Source organism: Pinus tabuliformis, chromosome 8 (genome assembly GCF_031772625.1).
Source record: "Pinus tabuliformis cultivar Carrire ecotype Pingquan chromosome 8, CPIR1, whole genome shotgun sequence".
Classification (NCBI taxonomy): Eukaryota; Viridiplantae; Streptophyta; class Pinopsida; order Pinales; family Pinaceae; genus Pinus; species Pinus tabuliformis.
In genome coordinates, this window is record NC_142294.1 from 1,758,655,940 (window position 1) to 1,758,676,266 (window position 20,327).

At 40.8% G+C, this 20,327-nt stretch overlaps 1 long non-coding RNA gene across 1 annotated transcript; it reads right to left on the minus strand.

Moving 5' to 3' along the window:
- Positions 1-98: 98 nt before the first annotated feature.
- Positions 99-15,943, minus strand: LOC149243155 (uncharacterized). Its single transcript, XR_016245784.1, has 3 exons — positions 15,638-15,943; positions 15,418-15,469; positions 99-175 (listed from the first exon to the last, which is right to left on the minus strand). It is a non-coding gene; the product is annotated as an uncharacterized LOC149243155 (long non-coding RNA).
- Between the last annotated feature and the right edge of the window lie 4,384 nt (positions 15,944-20,327).

The following is a 20,327-nucleotide window of genomic DNA, read 5'->3' on the forward strand; positions in this document are numbered from 1 at the left end:
AAGGAAAAAAAGTGGGGTGAATAAGATTAAAATACAAACACAGATAGTAATGGTAAGCATATTTCAAAACCAATAATTATTCATAATAGCAAACATACCTCCTCTAGAGTTTGTTATATAATGATAGACACTCCATTTTGTATTTCACTTACTCATGCTCACCAGAACAAGACATCTACAATAGATACATAATAAGATATTAGAATAAAAATGTTGAACTGGAGAATTGAATGTAAAAATTAATCATATTATGAAACATACTTGTCTTTGAGTTTTAATATAAAGATGGATGATCCATTTTGTATTTCATTTATCCATGTAAAAATTAATCATATTATGAAACATACTTGTCTTTGAGTTTTAATATAAAGAGGGATGATCCATTTTGTATTTCATGTATCCATCTTCTATAGTACAAAATAAAATATTAAAATTCTAACAAAAGTTAAACTAAAGAGTTGAAGGCATGAACTTGTCATCCAACTTGATTCCAGACCATTTATATTCCATGCTACATCTAAAAATATATAAATTTTCGAAACTACATGTTACTCTTCTAGGAATAATGCAACCAATGTTATCATAAGAGAGAATTCTTTTTGTAAGAGAGATCTAAGCATATATATAAATGTTAGAAACTAGATGTTAATCTTCTAGAAATAATGCAACCAATGTTATTATCATAAGAGAAATAATTCTTTTTGTAAGAGAGATCTAAGCATTTAAAATTGATTGAACACCCAAAATCTACATCTAAAAATATATAAATTTTCGAAACTAGATGTTACTCTTCTAGGAATAATGCAACCAATGTTATCATAAGAGAATCTTTTTGTAAGAGAGATCTAAGCATATATATAAATTTTCGAAACTAGATGTTAATCTTCTAGAAATAATGCAACCAATGTTATTATCATAAGAGAAATAATTCTTTTTGTAAGAGAGATCTAAGCATTTTAAATTGATTGAACACCCCAAATCTACATCTAAAAATATATAAATTTTCGAAACTAGATGTTACTCTTCTAGGAATAATGCAACCAATGTTATCATAAGAGAAATAATTCTTTTTGGAAGAAAAATCTAAGCAAATATATAAATTTTCGAAACTAGATGTTACTCTTCTAGGAATAATTCAACCAATTTTACTATCATAAGAGAAATAATTCTTTTGGTAAGAGAGATCTAAGCATATTTTAAATTTATTGAACACCCAAAATCATAGGGGCCATGTTGACAATGTTGGACCCGCCAACATGTCAAGGGGATCTCCCCGGTAAGCAGTCCCAATTAGACCTCAGACGATTTGGTGTAGGAGTCCCAGCATTGGGTCATAAGGTAATGCCTTGACCGCGATGTCGCACAGAGGCAAGTAAGATAACTCTGTTAGTAGCAAGGGTGTGACTGCTGCAGTGAGTCAAGGAAGGTGTATGAGAGGTTCTAACACTTCGAAGGGAGAAGAAGGTGAAGGTGAGTTCCAGGTTGAAAGGGATCAGTCCCAACTCGGCTAAGAACACACAACACAAAAGGACATGCACAGCTTCCGGCGGAGCAGTGCACTCGGATGCAGCAGTCACATCATACAAGGTAAGATAACACGTACAACACTCACAGATCAATCTAAGATGAGTGCGACAATTGTTACAGCAAGGTTCATGTGAAAGGTCTGTCTGATGTCCAGCAGAGCAGTCGTCGCGGACGGTGACAGCATTAACAACATATACAACACATTAACAACAAGATTCATATAATTGCGTGTGAATCAGTTCATACACAAGTACGTAAATTAAACAACATATATCATTAAGGCAATCGGAGCAGTCCAACTACAATAACAACATAAGCATGAAAATGTGATGGCTTTTATTATATAAAGAAGTGTAAGTCTGAATCATACAATACATCCATGTAAACCTGCTAGCCTTAAAAGTGGAACGTTTCAGCCACATCTACCTGCTCCTCCAAAGAGATGTACTAGCTTTGTGTAGTGGAGAAGCCAAGGCACATTACAATACTATCCAAGCTAAGTTACCAGGATACAGATACGGATCCGGATTCGGATCCGGATACGGATACGGATACGGATCCGGATTTTTGAAAAGCCAGGATCCGGATACGGCCAGTAAAAAAATATATAATAATATTTTTTTAAATTTTAGAAAATACATTTGATGTTTAAAATCAAAACCATTCATGAATCACAACATTAGAACTAAAATTGTTGGAACTAAAATTAAAAAATATTTTAACTTTTAACAACCAAACATAAAGTTATGACTTATAAAAACAAAAAATTTAAAATGAAATACAAAACATACGGTTTATTAAACATAAATATATTGATCTAAAATAAATAAATTAAAATAACTTTACTATATATATATATATATATATATATAACATCAAAATAAACTTTTTAATTAAATCAGAAACCTTTATATTGAAAGCTTATTAAAAAAACATTTAAAATAAAAAATAAAAAATAAAAAATTAATTTTATTATACATATATATTAACCTCAAAATAACTTTTTAATTAAATCAGAAATCTTTATATTAAAAGGTTATTAAAACAACTTTTCGCATAATTTTATTGAATATATATATATATATATATATATATATATATGCGGGAAGATGGTATTAAAAAACATGACACCTAAATAAATTAAAATACTTTATATATATATATATATAAACATCAAAATAAACTTTTTAATTAAATTAAATTAAAAAAACATATTGATTTAAAATAAATTAATTAAAATAACTTTATTATACATATATATTAACCTCAAAATAAACTTTTTAATTAAATCAAAAAAAATTATATTGAAAGGTTATTAAAAAAACTTGACGCATAATTTTATTGAAATCCTATATATATATATATATATATATATATATATATATATATAGATCCGGTAAGATGGTATTAAAAAACTTCACGCATAATCTTCATAAAATCTATATATATATATATATATATATATATATATATAATCTTTATATATATATATATATATATATCTGCCAGATGGTATTAAAAAACTTATATATATATGCCAGATAGTATTAAAAAACATGACGCGTAATTTTATTTAAATCTTTATATAACCAGCTAACCAACCGTTCTATTAACGCTAACCAACAGTTAATCTAACCGGCTAACCAGCAGTTAATCTAACCAGTTAACTAAAGATCTGTGCGGCATTATCCGCCTCCAAAACCCACCAGAACTGCAGTCAACCAGAAAAATGCCCACGACTGTGTTAACTAAGTCACTAACTGACTGTATGCGGATCCTAGCGTATCCGTATCCGTACCAGTTTCGGATTCGGGGATCCGCGGTTCCACCTCTTGCCCTCAGCGGATCCGGTAACATAGTATCCAAGCCTTCTTCAAAATAGTCTTAGTAAAAACTTGGCCGACCAAAAGCCTATACAATGAGTTATGAGGGACTATTTATTGCAAAGGGTGGGGTGACCCTTAACATTCCCCTTTGTGACAGTTCAACTACCCTCATGACTCTTCACCTACTCTGACTATTACATGCAACTATTGACACTTGACTTACACTTAACATGACTCAACATTACAATGCACATGTACTCATGTGAGACAACATGGCTTGAGCAAGCCTTGCAAGACATCACTGACACTCGATCCGTTGTGGTGAGACCAACTCTTTGACATGCTTGTGATGGTGAAGCTGGTGAGCTGATGCCAAGCTTGGTCGTCCGTGATGGTGTGCATGCACCTCATGGTGACATCTTGTTGAAGCGAACTCTTGCTTTCGTTGCAACCAGTGCATTGGTTTGGCCCCTTCATCCAACTCGTCTATTAACACGCGCATGGTCTTCTTTGGTGCGACTGAATCGGCAACACGCTAATGCATAGTGTCCGTGCTAATCTTCAAGTGTGCGTTGGTGGCCATGCGCATCAACTTGCCGAAGTACCCGTTCGGCTTTAGATGGACTTGCTCTTGTCTTCGCCTTGGTGAGTGTGTTGAATGGGTTGGATTGCATGTGTGCGCTATTAAGGCCTAAATCTACCTCACGCTGAGAAAGGTAGGATCTAGGATAACATCAAACCATGCTTAACCTGGTAGCTATCCCTGCCAGGTCGGGAGAGGGCTCTCTCCTAGTCAATCTCAGCAAAATATGATCAATGAGCCTTGAGATGACTGGTGCGAAGACTAATTTTAGGCTAGTTATGTGTGCAGAAGAGTTTGATTAAATTTGATGATGTTTTGTTGGCTCAAATGAAAAGGTAGATTTGGGTCTGGGAATGAAGCTTAGTTTTGCAGAGATCTCTATGGGGCAAGGTAGGCAAATAATTTGGTACTTCAAATTGAGTGAGATGGAGAGCTTTTAGACAAATGAGGAGTTGAAGAGGGCAAGAAAGTCTCAGGGATCCTCTTCAAACAGCTGAAAACATAAATAACTAAAAATCCCTAGGTAGAGCACTGCAATTTCAATGGATTCTACCTTTATCCTTGTTTTATTTAGTTAAGATGAGGCAAAGAGAGATGATAGCATACATAAAACACATGTAAACTTACAATTACAGAAGGAAACACAATACCAAAGCAAGATGCCACATGAATCCCATAAAGTGTTGCAAACCCTGGTCTATTAGCCAAACTGTTGAAATGTGTATACAATGAAGCTCCAAGCTTTCCCAAAAGTCCAACCCTTGAAAATGACTAAAAAATTACAAGATATAGGCAACCAACAACTCATCTTAACCTTTGGGGATCGAGCTCATAAGTTTAGGACATGTTCCAACAAACTCTAAACTGAAAACTAAAAAGTAGGCAGTGGAATAGCTTGCCTCTAAAAACTAGGGAACTGATTGATTCAGTTGCAAATTACCTTTTCATGGATGAATCTACCTCTATGAGTGAAAATTTAGCATAATTACATCAAAATCCATCAAGTCGCATTAAATTACATCATGAGTTTGACAATTAGAAAGAGAAAAGTCAAACTGTGAGGAAACTAGGCAAAAAAACAGAGTTTTTTTGGGCCAAAATGAGCAAAATTCCTCCAATGCGCCGCGTTGATTTCCCTATGCGTAACGCCTTTTTGCAGCTAAGTTTGGAGGCCTCCCTGTGCACCAAATTTGCTCCAAGTGGGCTTGTTGGAAAGGTTTGCCTGTCTACTTTCCAGAACAAGTGGAATTTCTGAATTTGACCTCCATTTGCCCCTCCAAAACTGAATTCTCCCAACACTACTTCATGTGTATCCAAAAAGGGGCAGAAAGGTCATTTTTGAGGTGTTTTTGACCCTTTTGGAAGCTCAAAACCTGTCAAAATTTCTTGGCCATTTGTGGGCATGCATATTTTTCCATGACAAATCCAAAAATACTGAGTTTTACTCAAAAGGATGTCCCCATCAAAAGCGCGCGCCAGGTGGCGCGGCGCATTAGGCAAAAAAACCTGTTTTTTAGGCCAAAAATTCCAAAATTGCAAAAAAGTGTCCCAAATTTCTTGAAATTTGGGCTGAGTGTCCTCCATTAAGTGTTGTGTTTGGCCAAGGAAGCCTCAGCCAAGATCTGGAGTCTATCTTGCTCTTTTCGCTTCCTTGATGCTTTCTTCAACTTGGACTTCAAATTCCTGATTCGTGCCTTGCAACTTTTGTTTCTCGCCAAGTAATGGTAGGCCATGTGCCTCAACATAGTTTTCTCTCTGTTGGCCTTCTCTAGCAACTTTTCTAAGTGGATATTTTCCCTCTCAAGCCAAGACTCACAATCAGCATTAATTTCTTGTTCAAGTGGTGTCAGCTTCACTTTCCTCTTCTTGGCAGCTTGTTGGTTTTCTCGTATGTTTTGTAGCCCTATAATGGTTTGTTGATCCTCTAGTTGTTTGTTCCTTTGCTCCAAGTATTTGATTATCCACTTGGCTCTTTCTAGGTTGAGAGACATATCATTAATGTTCGTTTGTTGCTCTTGAATGATCTCCTTGAGCTTTGAGCTTTGTGAGCCCAAAACAGTGTCATCATCTTGAATAAGAATGAAATCTGTCTCCTGCCCTCCTGAAGGCCCCTCATCATGTAATGGCCGCTTGCCCGTGTCCTGTACCTGCTCTACTGATGGAGGAAGCGAGACCCGTTCCACCCCGGGTGGAGATAGTACTCGCTTTGCTGCTGCAAACAACCTTCTAGTGCCCTTTTGGTAGGTGACAAACACTGGCATACTATTGGTTTGTGTTTCACGAATCTCCTGCCGATATGAATGTCCTTCTGTCTCATGAAAAGCTGCTGGAGGTACTTGAGGACCTGTGAAGACCTCATGTGAAATGAAATCCTCCCATGAGATGTTCTGTAAACCAAGCTGATACAAGACCACAATTTTGATTAGTGCAAAATGGTATATGTTGTTATACTGTTGCTGTGGAGGCTTCTTGTGCACTAAGGTGGTCATCTTCTCAATGTTCCGGCAAATAAAATAGGGGAGATTCATCATTCTCACCCTAGTAAAGTGCATCAACAATCTGATGTGATAGGCATATAGGCGAGAAAACCGGCCCTCACAACTGAAACACTTAATTATAAGTTTCATCAAGGGAACATATGTCTTTCAGATACCGGAAGGGAAAAACTCTACTGAGATGTCTCTGATAACCAGCCTTGATGTAAAGCTCATAATGCTCTCTATCAATCTGCTGCCTTTTATTCCACTGCTCACTGACATTTGGAATGCTAGTTGCTAGAGAAATAGCCTCCAGTGTCAAGGTGAATGTCACACCTGCTAGAGTGACTTGGCCATTTTGAAGATGGAGCACAAACAACCTAGCCAACTCATGATGGTACTGGACTCTCTCTACCATCTCACAGAACTGATAACAAAATTGGTGTTGAAAGCATGTGACAGCAAGAGGACAGACCTGTAGCTCGGCAAGTGAAGTAGGCTACTCTCGTATATGTTTACCACCCTTGTGAGGTCTCCTTGGTGCATGCACTTCTCTAGAAGAATCACTGAGTGTCTCCTCATCTCGGTCATAGGAAGGATCAGACTCCATGTTTGCCAATGTTTGAGCTTCCTTAGACGAGTATGAAGAGATTTATGGTGTCTTTAGGTTTTGCTGCCAAATGTATGAGGGACTGTGCAGAGAATGTGTATGAGGGGTTTTGGGAATGTTGCTGACAAGTTTTTGGGGAATAGAAGGGTTTTAGGGACAGTAATTAGGCTTTGGGACAGCAATTAGGGTTTGGGAATTTTTAACTAGGGTTTGGGATAGTGGGAGTTAGGGATATGGGGTTAGTAAATTTAGGGATATGGGTTTTAGGGAGTGGGTTGATGAAAATATGATGAGAGGGAGGGAATGAAGGAGTGAGGGAGCGAGAGATAGCTAGGAGTGGAATTGGCAGCAAAAACACAAATTGTAAACCTTATGCACCTGTTTTTGACAAAAATTGCAAGGAGGTAGGGTTTCAAGTTTTTCTCATTAAATCACCATAAACTTTAAGAGAAACTCATTCACTGGCCATGGAAGAATGCTTGACTTACTTGAACACCTAAGGATTGAGCAAATTTTGCAATTTGGGAGAGTTTGTGGGTGAAATCAGGCTTGAAGCCCTGTGCGCCGCGCCACAAACCCAGTGCGCGGCGCCACTTCAATGCGCCGCGCCAATGTAAGTTTAACACTGCAAAGGACGGCCCAATGCACCGCGCCAACCCTATGTGCCGCGCCCACGACCCAATGTGTTACGCCCCTAAAATTTGCCAAAGTTGCTGCGATTTTGCTCTTTTTCTCCAACACGACCTTTCTCTTGTTCACTCCTCCTTTGGATGCAAATGAGCTCTTTGAACATGACAAATGGTAAATATACAAAAGATTTTAATTTTTCACTTATCAAAAACCCACTTTGTAATGTTTGCCTTTGTCTTGCTTTTAAAACTCTGTTTTTGGCAATTTGCTTTATTTTTTCCTTTGATGAACTAAATGCTTTGACTTTTTGTTTGCCTTACAGGTGATGGAGTTGCTGAAGCTTGGCAAGGTGACCAGGGTTGCCACTGAAGTTATTACATACGAAAAAACTAAAATTACATCAAATTTACACATGAAAACATAAAATACTCTGTAATCACTAAGTATGTGATTGTGGAATTTATTGTTACTGGAACTTTATTTGACCTCCTCATGCGCCTGTTGACCGTTATTGAGCATTTTGAAGACCTTATGGACAAAACCCTAGACCTAATGAGACCTAAAACCCTAAAAATGACTTTTACAACTTTAAAGACAAAAATGACTGCAGATGATCTAGATGAATGGAAATGGGCTAGCAAGTAAAGGACATGAGGGAAATGTGTAATAAGCCACTACTGTCAGATGATCCATGATCCTAATGGAATGCAACTGACCGAATGAGACGCCTAACATGCAATGCAACAAGAGAATTTGATCACTGACGGAGGGATGAAGATACTGACACTAACATGCGCACAATGACATGCATGTTTTTGAATCCCTTGCATGCGATCAACCACAGTGCTCACCATGTCTGCTTTGTGTTAGTTATTTGGATGGATCTTTAACTTGTTTGGGCGCAGTTTCATCCGAGAGCGCACGTTGTGCCCACTATTGTTCCTGATCCTGCTGTACTCATTCATCTTTCTACGCAACTTCATGTTCTTCCTAAGTTGCTGCTTCAACACATGCAACTCCTCCAACTCCTCCTTTGTTACATCTTCTGCCTTCGCGCGATCTTCATGTCGTGCCATCACTCCATAGCTGAAGTCTCGAAAGTTGCTTTCATAATCAATGGACCTGTTTGAGCTTGCAACCTTGTTCCGCCTCCATGTTTTCAACAACCCTCCTCTTGCATACGTTGCATTTGGTATGTTGTCTTCAGTTGTTGTTCATGATGTTGCTTGCTGTGATTCTGCCACTTGATGTCCTTGACTAAGAACATCTTGATGTCTTCGTGAGTAGGCAAACTCATAGACACTTGATCGACTGCATCCCCAAGTGTGCTCTAAATGATGTCCTCATCTCTGCTCTACTGGAAACCATTGTACCTATACTGCTGAGAGGCAGATGAACACCTGCGATACCTAGAGACATGGAAACACTCATAGCAAGAATTCTGTCAGTCGAAAACCAAAATGAACATGAGAACTGACTTGCAACATACCTACGTGAATGAGCATGAAGGTTGTGCAATTTCGGCTGGGAGGTCGGGAGACCGACTGCCAAGACTGCTCAAGGCACAGTCTGGGTTGCTAGGAGACTGGCTGACTGCTGGAACTGCGCAATGCACAGTCCAGTCTGGCTGTTGACTATTGGGATTACGCAATGCGCAATTCCAACTACGAAGGACTGTTGGCCTAGGGACAGATCTGCGCAATTTCTTGGGCCAAGCAGCCACTGTCCTCCAGAAATGCGCAAAACAATCCTGAAGGCCAGTACCAAGCAGGAATGCGCAAATCTGGAGAGGAAGGTGAGCCTTCCTTTCCCAGATTGCGCAATGCAGCCTTGGTAAAAGGCAAAGCCCAAGCCAAGTTTGACCCGACTCGCCGAAGGGCGACTAAAAGCAAGTCAGTTAGTGAATGAATGGCAACACTAAGTGATAGCAGAAGTGATTGATAGTGCATGCAAAACATGAATGAAAGATTCAGCAAATAGATCAGCATGCATGTGGGTGGGGCAATTCGCCGGTTGGGCGAATGTCTGTGCAAAACAGTTTCATTCATGCGACAGTAGTGAGATAGCAACGAAAACTGAAACAGAGCTAGGACATGCTAGTATATATGTAAACAACAACAAGCGTTCAAAGAAATCAAGCAAGCAGTACTCCTACAAGCAAAAACACAAAAAGCGACAGAAATGCAGCACAAGGCATGGGAAGCGAGCTTACCCCAAAACAACTGAGCTGAACGTGTCGACTGCTCCTAGATGTAATGTGGGATGTCAAAGCTGCAAGGTTGATGTGAGGAATGAGCTCTGCAGCATCCGGTTGATGAGTTTTGGTAACATCGAGGTTTTGAAATGCATGCCACGAATCTAGAGGAAGCGACACTTGGTGGGAGGTTTCAGAATGGCTCCTTGCATGTAACCTCCAACTACTAAACATAGACCCCTGAAACAAGGGATGCCTTTGCATGTTGCCTTGGGAGAAGTAGCCCATGCATGCAAGTCTGTTTTGCTTAGTCCCAAAGGGAACCGGTCAACTCAGCTGCACATGCAAGAGACTGCTCAACTGCTGGAGAAAAATGCGCATTTCTAGCTGGGAGCTGGGCTGGCTGCCCGGGAGATTTGCGCAATTTCTGAGCAGAGCAGCTGACCGCTGCCCAGATTTGGGCAAATCCTGGGCTAAACAGCCTGCTGCTAGGAAAATTTGCACAAATCCTGCTAGGAGGGTTGGCTGGCAGGATTATGCAATCCTGGTTGCCCTCCTGAAACACACAATTTTCAAGGGGAAGTTGTTCAACCTCCAGCTAGAGGTTCGGGTGAGCAGCCTATGAGGGGAATGGACCAACTGTGATCGACAAGCTGCCTTTGTGTGAGGAAAACACTTGAAGCTTGAGTACTTGACAAAGCAATACAAAGTGCTATGTAAGGTTGGTAGAGAGGGTCCAAAACAAGCTAAGGCAAAATTTTGGAGGGTGGTTGTAGCCGCTACAACACTTAGGCGACACACTGGTAGAACTTCAACTCTCTAAATGGACCTTGTTCGTGGAAAGCAAGTCTAAGTTCCATAGTTTTAGAACTCCAACTCCGACTCCGACTCGGCTGAGGATCGACTCCGACTCTGAAACGGTAATGACTCGGTCGGCTCGATTTCAATGACTCGGTCGTTGTAAAAAATACATTAAATATTTATTTTTTTTATAAAAAAACATCATTTTAAAGATTTTAAACATAATTTTAAAGATTTTCATTCATGTTTCCAAACACACAGCATTATAATATAGATGGAAGACAACATATGATCAAAGTAGGCTCATGAACCAATCCATTATATCAAAATGGTACCCAATGGCAATACATAGTCAACTGTCATACATGATCAAAGACTCAAAGCAAAAAACACATAACCAAGGAGGCTAGAAATGGCCTCTACAACAAAAGTAAATTGTGACCAGACTCCAGTACTAGTACTATAGCTACTGGCTAGTAGCTACTGCCAGAGGAGCCAAGATCATGTCGATCAATCTCTGGATCATAATCAGACTCTCAGAGTCAGACAGGGGGCCCCATGGCTCCTCATCATCATCATCATCTCCAACTGAAGCTGTAGAAGTGGTACCACTAGCAGGCTGTGCAACTGCAGCAGATGCAAGCTGAGATAGAGTAGATATGTGGCTGCGCTTCTGTCGTGGCTGAGTAGAGGAAGCACCTACAACTGGAGTCCTTACTAGCTGTGAGACTGAGGCTGGTGGATTGGGATCTGCATTCAATTGAACAGCATGTTCAAGTTCAACTGATGTCTCGATATCTAAATCTAAATCAAGATCCTCATCAGGATCAAACTCTGCTGGACGACTCTCCACTACCCAATCTGATGTTAGATCAATGTCTTCCAACACAATGGGATCTGAATCAGGTCTTTTGTTCAGCAAATGGTTTCGTCTGAGCCGGAGGTTGTATTGGACATAAACTAGATCATTTAACCATTTTTTATCCAAACGGTTTCTCTTCTTTGTGTTACTTGGGAGTAGGAGCGAAAACGGGAGCGGGAGCGACATTTTTAGAAGCTCCTGGTTTGGGAGCGAATCCCAGAGGAGTTCGACAACCAATGTCACTAACATCAAAGTACATAGAGGGATTGGTGCTCTTGATTAAATACGAGTTCCATACCCTAATACATGACAAAATTCAATGGAAACATTGCAATCCTCCAATCCTGAAATCCTGAAAAACTGATAAGTCTGCTGGATTTTGAATGAAATCTAAAATTCTACTTTCTCCATATGAAATCCAATGAGGCTGAAACCACTCCCAAACATCCTGAGTCATTTCATGGTAATGTTAAAAATTTAAGTAAAAGGATGAAAATGAGGATTAAGGAGAATGTCACTTTTACTTTAAGAATTTAACATTACCATGAAATTTAAATAGCATATCAATAGTAGAGAGCATTTGAGTGTGTTAAATAGGGTTTGGGAGGGGGAAATGGACCCCAAATAACATTTAGCTAATTCATAAAACACCTTGAAGTCCAAACCAATCAACAAACCCCTTAAAATTTCATTAAAATAATGTTAAATTGTTGTTTTAGTGGGTTAAGGGCCGTTGTTTGTGACTTGGCCAAGTCAGTACGGGAAACGGCCGAGTTGGCCGAGTTAGCCATGACTCGGCCAAGTCATTCAATGACTCGGTCGAGTCATGGCTGACTCAGCCAACCGAGCCATTTTTTGTACCGAGTCACTCCGGAGGGCAATGGAACGGACCAACTCGGTCGTTTCCGTTTCGAAACGGCCGTTTTTTAAAACTATGAGTCTAACACCTCTGGAAGTATTGTTCAGCTCTTAGCTCATCTTGGCTTCACACTAGTTTGATTATAAAATGTAGCATCTGCCAAACTCTTGGTCGATTGACTCACATTCCAAGCCAAGGCAACACAGTTGTTTCAATTAGGGTTGAGGGGTATATAGGTGCACAAGTAGTATAGTCGTCAGAGTCTTAGTTTCATTTCTGGTGTTGCTCCACTTCCAGCAGGCCTGGACAGTACCCCGGTGGTGGTCATGCGCATCAACTTGTCGAAGTACCTGTTCGGCTCCAGTTGGACTTCTTGTCTTCGCCTTGGTGAGTGTGTTGAATGGGTTGGATTGCACACACAATGACATGCATGCTGTTGAATCCCTTGCATGCGATCAACCACACTGCCCACCATGTCTGCTCCGTGTTAGTTGTTGGGATGGATCTTTAACTTGTCCGGGCGCAGTTTCATCCGTGAGTGCACGTTGCGCCCACTATTGTTCTTGATCTGCTGCACTCATTCGTTTGTCTGCGCAACTTCATGTTCTTCTTGCGCTGCTGCTTCAGCACATGCAACTCTGTCTTTGTTACATCTTCTGCCTTTGCGCGATCTTCATGTCGCACCATCACTCCATAACCGGAGTCTCCAAAGTTGATTTCATCATCAATGGACCTGCTTGAGCTTGGAACCTTGTTCCACCTTCGTGTTGTCAACAACCCTCCTCTTGCATTCGTTGTATTTGGTATGTTATCTTCAGTTGTTGTTCATGATGTTGCTCGATGTGATGTTGTCGCTTAATGTCCTTGTCTACGAACAAATTGTTGTCTTCGTGAGTAGGCAAACTCATAGACACTTGATCGACTACATCCTCGAGCATGCTCTGAACGGTGCCCTCGTCTCTGCTCTCTTGGAAACCATTGTACTTGAACTGCTGAGAGGCAGATGAACACCTGGAGACATGGCAACACTCATAGCAAGCAATCTGTCAGTCGAAAACCAAAATGAACATGAGAATTGACTTGTAATATACCTGAGTGAATGATCATGAAGGTTCGCAATTTCACCCGGGAGGTCGGGAGACCGACTGCCAAGACTGCTCAAGGCACAGTCTGGGTTGTTGGGAGACTAGCTGACTGCTGGAACTGCGCAATGCACAGTCCAGTCTGGCTGCTAACTACTAGGATTGTGCAATGCGCAATTCCAGTTGGGAAGGACTATTGGCCTAGGCACAGATCTGCGCAATTTCTTGGGCCAAGCAACCACTATCCTCCAAAAATGTGCAAAACAGTCCTGGAGGCCAGTGTCGGGCAGGAATGTGCAAACCTGGAGAGGAAGGTGAGCCTTCCTTTCCCAGATTGCGCAATGCAGCCTTGGTGAAGGCAGAGCCTGGGCCACAGTTGGCCCAACTCACCGACGGGTGACTGAAAGCAAGTTAATGACTGCATGGCAACACTAAGTGATAGCAAAAGTGATTGACAGTGCATGCAAAACATGAATGAAAGATTCAGCAAATAGATCAACATGCATGTGGGTGAGGCAGTTCGTTGGTTAGGCGAACGTCCGTGCAAAACAGTTTCATGCATGCGACAGCAGTGAGATAGCAACGAGAACTGAAACAGAGCTAGGACAGGCTAGTATTTATGTAAATGACAGCAAGCAGTACTCCTACAAGCGAAAACACAAAAAGCGACCGAAATGCAACACAAGGCATGGGAAGCGGGCTTACCCCAAAACAGTTGAGTTAAATGTGCCGACTACTCCTACATGTGATGTGGGATGTTAGCGCTGCAAGGTTGATGTGAGGAATGAGCTCTGTAGCATCCGATTGATGAGTTTTAATAACATCAAGGTTGTGACATGCATGCCATAAATCTAGGGGAAGCGACACTTGGTGGGAGGTTTCGGAATTGCTCCTTGCATGTAACCTCCAACTACTAAACATAGACCCCTAAAACAAGGGATGTCTTTGCATGTTGCCTTGGGAGAAGCAACCCATGCATGCAAGTCTGTTTTGCTCAGTCCCGGAGGGAACCGATCAACTCAATTGCACATGCAAGAGACTGCTCGACTGCTGGAGAAAAATGCGCATTTTTGGCTGGGAGTTGGGCTAACTGCCCAAGAGATTTGCGTAATTTCTAGGCTGAATAGCCTGCTGCTGGGAAAATTTGCGCAAATCCTACTAGGAGGGTTGGTTGGCAGGATTGTGCAATCCTAGAGCCCAACCTATGAGGGGAATGGATCAACTATGATCAACAGGCTAACTTTGTGCAAGGAAAACGCTTGAAGATTGAGTACTTACTGAAGCAAGACAAAGTGTTGTGTAAGGTTGGTACGGAGGCTCCAAAACAGGGTAAGGCAAAATTTTGGAGGGTGGTTGTAGCTGCTACAACAGGCCAGAAGGCAATAGTGGTGTCCATGAATACAATGGTCGATTAGTTGAAGGGTCAATATGCCTGCTTGCTTGACCTTACCATCCTCCTCTCAAAGGCACGTTGAGTGGGGGTGTGCGTTTGATGTGGAAAAAGAAAGCATATAAATTTAAACATACCATTTGATGTATATGTCAAACCATTAATAGAGTGGTACTACTCGAGAACCATGCTAGAAGGAGAAAACGTCAAACAAACAAATAATAATAACAATATTTTGTTGCAAAACAACATGACTCGCCCATCCTCAGTGTTGCATCTACATTGCCTAAAGTATCTTCTCCACTCAACCCTCCCAAACACTACAAATGTAGTCACTACACAAAGTAAGATTTATATATTAGATCATGAATAAACCATGAGAGCTCAAATAACAAATACACATAAGTTTTCCATTTATTTCATATTAAAGTTCTAGGAAAAATCTTGAATCTTGCACCCATGAACCATATAATACTACCTCAAAACTAGGACAAAATGATAAAACTTTGTGCAAACAACAAATATTTCAGGGTATTAAAGCACAATAGTATTTTGTAGAAGATAAGTACGGCTCACCCATCCTCTGTGCCACATTTGCAGAATGTCCAATGCATATTCACCACTTCACCTTTGTAGATTGTGCGATTGTAGTTGTTCAATCCATAAAGAATATCAATATAGTTGATTATGAGAGCATAGATAACACATAATAAATTGGATAACAAACGAATGGAGCCATAAATTAGGAAAAGATACTTTTAAGTGAAATGCACTGCATATAGGTATGTTGACTCACCTTCATTTATGAAGAATAAACTCCATTTTCTTTGTCTACTTCTTTCATTTCCTTTTCCACACCAAGGAACGAAACCAAAACCAAACTTCAAAAAATGTGAAAAAAACTAAGGAAAACAAGTATACAACAAACCCAACAATGAAACCAAGACAAAACTACAAAAAACGAGAAAACAATGCAAAACAAATGAAAATGAATACAGGAACAGCATGGCCATGCTCAAACTCAACAAAACAAAACATGCAAACAAGAACAAAGAAAAATTGCAAACATCCTCACTACACATCATCTCTCCTACAATGTGTTGTCCTCCGCTGAAAGGAAAAAAAGAAGTGGGTTGAATAAGGTTAAAATACACACACACAATTAGTAATGGTAAACATACTTCAAAACCAATCATTATTCATAATTGGAAACACACCTCCCATAGAGTTTGTTTTGTAACAATTGACGCTCTCTTTTGTATTCCACCTACTCGTGCTCATATGAATAAGCCATCTACAACAGATACACAATAAGATATCAAAATCGTTATATAAGTTAAACTAGAGAGTCGAATGCAATAGTTAATCATATTAAAAAACACACATTTCTTTGAGATTGTTATATAAAATGTGAGAGTCCATTTTGTATTTCATGTATCCATGTTCACTGGAACAAGCCATCTACAATATGTACACAATAAAATATTAGATTTCTAATCAAAATTAAACTAGAGAGTTTGAATGAATGAACTTGTCATGCAATTTAGTTCGAGTACAATTATATTGTGTTAAATCTCAAACGAATATAAATTTTCAAAACTAGATGTACTTCTAAAAATAATATAAGCAATGTTTTCATAAGAGGTAATTTCTTTCAGAAAAGGAATCAAAGGTTATCTAAACATGTTGAACACCCAATATCCTAGGGTCCACAAGGCAATAGTGTTATAAGTTAGCATGATGGATGATTGGTTGAAGGGTTAGGATGCTTGCTTGCTCGACCTTACCTACCTTCTATATAGGACATGTTGTGTGGGGGTGTCTGTGTGATGTGGAGCAAGAAAACATACAAATTTAAAGATACCATTTGATGTATATGTCAAACCACTAATTGAGTAGTACTACCTGAGAACCATGCTAGAATGGGAAATAGTCGTGCAAACAAAAAATATAATACTATTTTGTTGGAAAACCACATGACTCACCCATTCTCTATGTTGCATCTGCATTGCCAAATGTATATTCTCCACTCAACCATCCCAAGTACTATAATTGTAGTCACTCACTGCACAAAGTATTATTATATATGATATCACAAATAAACCATAAGACAAATTAAATAACAAATATACAGAGCGATAATTGATCATACAAATACCTACACGCCACTAGCTAATGATATAGCAACAACAACCATGAACAATAAGCCCTAAAATGTGAACCCCAGTATAAAATTTCCCTTTATTTCATATCAAAGTTCTTGGAAAATCTCAAACCTCACACCCATTAATAAGATCGTACTACCCTGATGCCATGACAAAAGGATAAATTGTTTTGCAAACAAGATTTATTTCAATGTATTAAAGCACAATATTATTATGTAGGCAAAAAATATGGTTCACCAATCATCTGCATCCCTTTATTTCATATCAAAGTTCTTGGAAAATCTTAAACCTCACACCCATTAACAAGATCATACTACCCTGATGCCATGACAAAAGGATAAATTGTTTTGCAAACAAAATTTATTTCAATGTATTAAAGCACAATATTATTATGTAGGCAAAAAATATGGTTCACCAATTATCTACCCTGCGTATGTAGAATGTCTATGGTATCCGGTAGGCCTCTCCTTAACAGTCGAGCCGATGGCAGCCTTATTAGTCGAGCGTGCTACGCACCCTGCCGGTCCTCACCATCGGAATGGTGAGCCCCTACCGGGCCTCTCCTTGACAGTCGAGTGTGCTTACGCACCCTCACCATATGAATAGTGAGTGACTCCGTCCCTACGGGCCTGTTGGTCGAGCCCCCTACCGGGTCGTCTCCTCACACGTTACCTCACCCTTAGGGCCTATTGTCAGGCAAGTCACTTAACGTACCTCTCCCGTTGGTCGAGCCCTCTCCTTTTAGTCGAGAGTTCGTTACCTCACCCTGCCGGGGGCACGATGGCGGCCTTACTCGACTTACTTACCGGGTTCAAATGATAGGGTTTGGAGAACCTTACCTTCGCAGAGCTCAGGTAAGACCTTGAAGGACCTTACCAGAATGGCCTTGCACTGTATCAAATAGGTCCGCCTATAACGTTACAGGGCCTTGCCATGCCTGCTACTTTTCGTATTCGCCTAACGACTTTGATTGATGGGCTAAAGTAGTGTAGTGGCGGAATATGGAGTTATGTTTTCTCCTTATGCTATCCCTAGTTACCGAAATGGGATAGTCAAGTAATACGTGAAATAAACACTTCTTGCCAATTACCTATGTTATAGAAACACTTCATTGCCAAGTGATCTATGGAGTTATGACTTCTTTCATGGTGGGGATAACCCTTCTTTCTAGCGCATCTCCTGCCAAGTACTTATTGAGAGCTGCTCTCTCGATCCCCCTTTCTTCCTTCCGCAGTCAGTCGGCTCGAACTGGGTCAGGGAATGAATGTATTATATAAGATACCAGAGCTTGTGAAAACGCCCTCTCAGCTCCTTCTACCGGCCCTACTCAGCCCCTTCTACCGGCCAGTGAGTGGCATCTCGGCCCTAACCTCTTATATCGGCCCCATATTCTTCAGCCCCTAGCGCCCTACCAGCCTTCCGGCCTGTTCCCTTCTACTGGATGGAAATACTCTGGAATAGGGGAAAGTGGATAACCTTAGTGAAGTGAGAACCTTTTCGTTCATTATAGTTAAGGCAGGCCCGCCACATGACATGAAATGAATGGACCATACTTCCTAACCTTACCTTGGACCCTAACCTGACTTTGGGATTTTTCACCAGAGTCTAGTCCTATCTTCCTACAGAGGCGTATATCATTCTGGAACGGGTCTCAGAACCTACTACACAGGGCCAATAGGTTACATTCGAATATATCTCTCCCTCCTTGTCCTTTTCCTCCTCCCTCGTATGCTATCTTTCCTTACCCCATGGGATATGCCGCAGCAGAGATTTAGTATGCGCCCAGGAATAGAATATGGGTTAGGAAGAATTGGTATTTTGCTGTATACCGATTTACGTAAGGGTGATCAAGCGTAAAGCTAACCGGTGATTCGGTGAACAATATAATTAATGAACACGATCTTAGCTTAGCCGGTCTAACTCAATAATAGTGGACCAGGAAGCGGAAGCTTTCTATGTGGTGGGGCATTATTACGCCTAATAACTTGACCGTATTCCTAACGCCAAATACATGTTAGCCGGCCGCCGCTAGTGGACCGGTTCCCGATGGATGATTGACCACCGCTGATCGACCATTAGATAGTGAAACGGGGTGCGGCTGAATGGATACGATTGAAGCGAAAGAAAGCGTGAGGTAACAGGTCCCGAGCCCTCATGGGCAGGGAAAGCCTGGTCCATCTCGCTCGTGGGGCCCTCCATATTCATGTAGGCACTGGACCGGCCGATCACGTTCACTTACTTCTTCGATATCCCCACCTGGAGAGAGAAAGGTTCCCTCGATATTATGGGCCTTTAGCGCTATCACTGTTTCTAATCGAAGAGCCCCCAACAATACTACATCAACGGGGCATCAACGGCGGATCGTTTTTGCATAAAGTGCCCTTGCTAGAGGCCTTTATTAGACACCTTCCATCCTATTGGAATAGGAAATAAGTGTTGCTGCCGGGGCTTCTTCAAATACGCCTTGCCTCGCTCGCTTATATCCTTGGCTGGGCTGGGCTTGGCTCGAATCGGCTGTTCTTATCTCCTTGGCTCGAAGTCCCACCGCCTTAACATTCTCTTCCAACGATTGATTAAGGTGTCGCTGTCACGGTTCACACCCAGGAGGAAAGCTTCTTTTCTTAACCAGCTGGCTTATATTATTATATGATATTTCGCACGATACGATCGATTATTATCAAATTCGACCCTTCATGAACCTACCTCACAAATAAGAAAGAGTACCATACTGAACTTATAAGGTAAGCCCATCAGACACCAGCTATCTATAGTAATCTTCTTTATCGCTCGATCGAATGCTTTCAATGTCTTCCCGAACCAATTATTCGCCTGAAGCGAAGTCAACCCTCCCTCCATATCTCCCTTCGAATATCTATCTCTCTCGACATTCTCTCTCCAGCAAGAAGGCAAGCGTGCCTTACCTTACGATGCCCTTTGGGCATCCTATCTATACTATAAGGGAAAGTACCTTCACCTTCCTGGCTAGCATAATCGCCTATATAACAAAACTCTCTGATAGAAATAGTCAGTCCTTCCTTCCCCAATCTCAAGACAAAATCCTCTCCCGTTGGTCGAGCCCTCTCCTTAACAGTCGAGCGTTCGTACCTCACCCTGCCGGGGGCATCCTCTCCTTAACAGTCGAGCCGATGGCGGCCTTATTAGTCGAGCGTGCTACGCACCCTGCCGGTCCTCACCATATGAATAGTGAGTCCCTACCGGGCCTTGCCTTTCACCCTTCCGCAAAGGTATGATCAGTAGTTGGTAGAGAGGGTGTTGCCGAAGCCCTTAACCCTTCCGCAAAGGATAGGTCTTTCCTTCCCA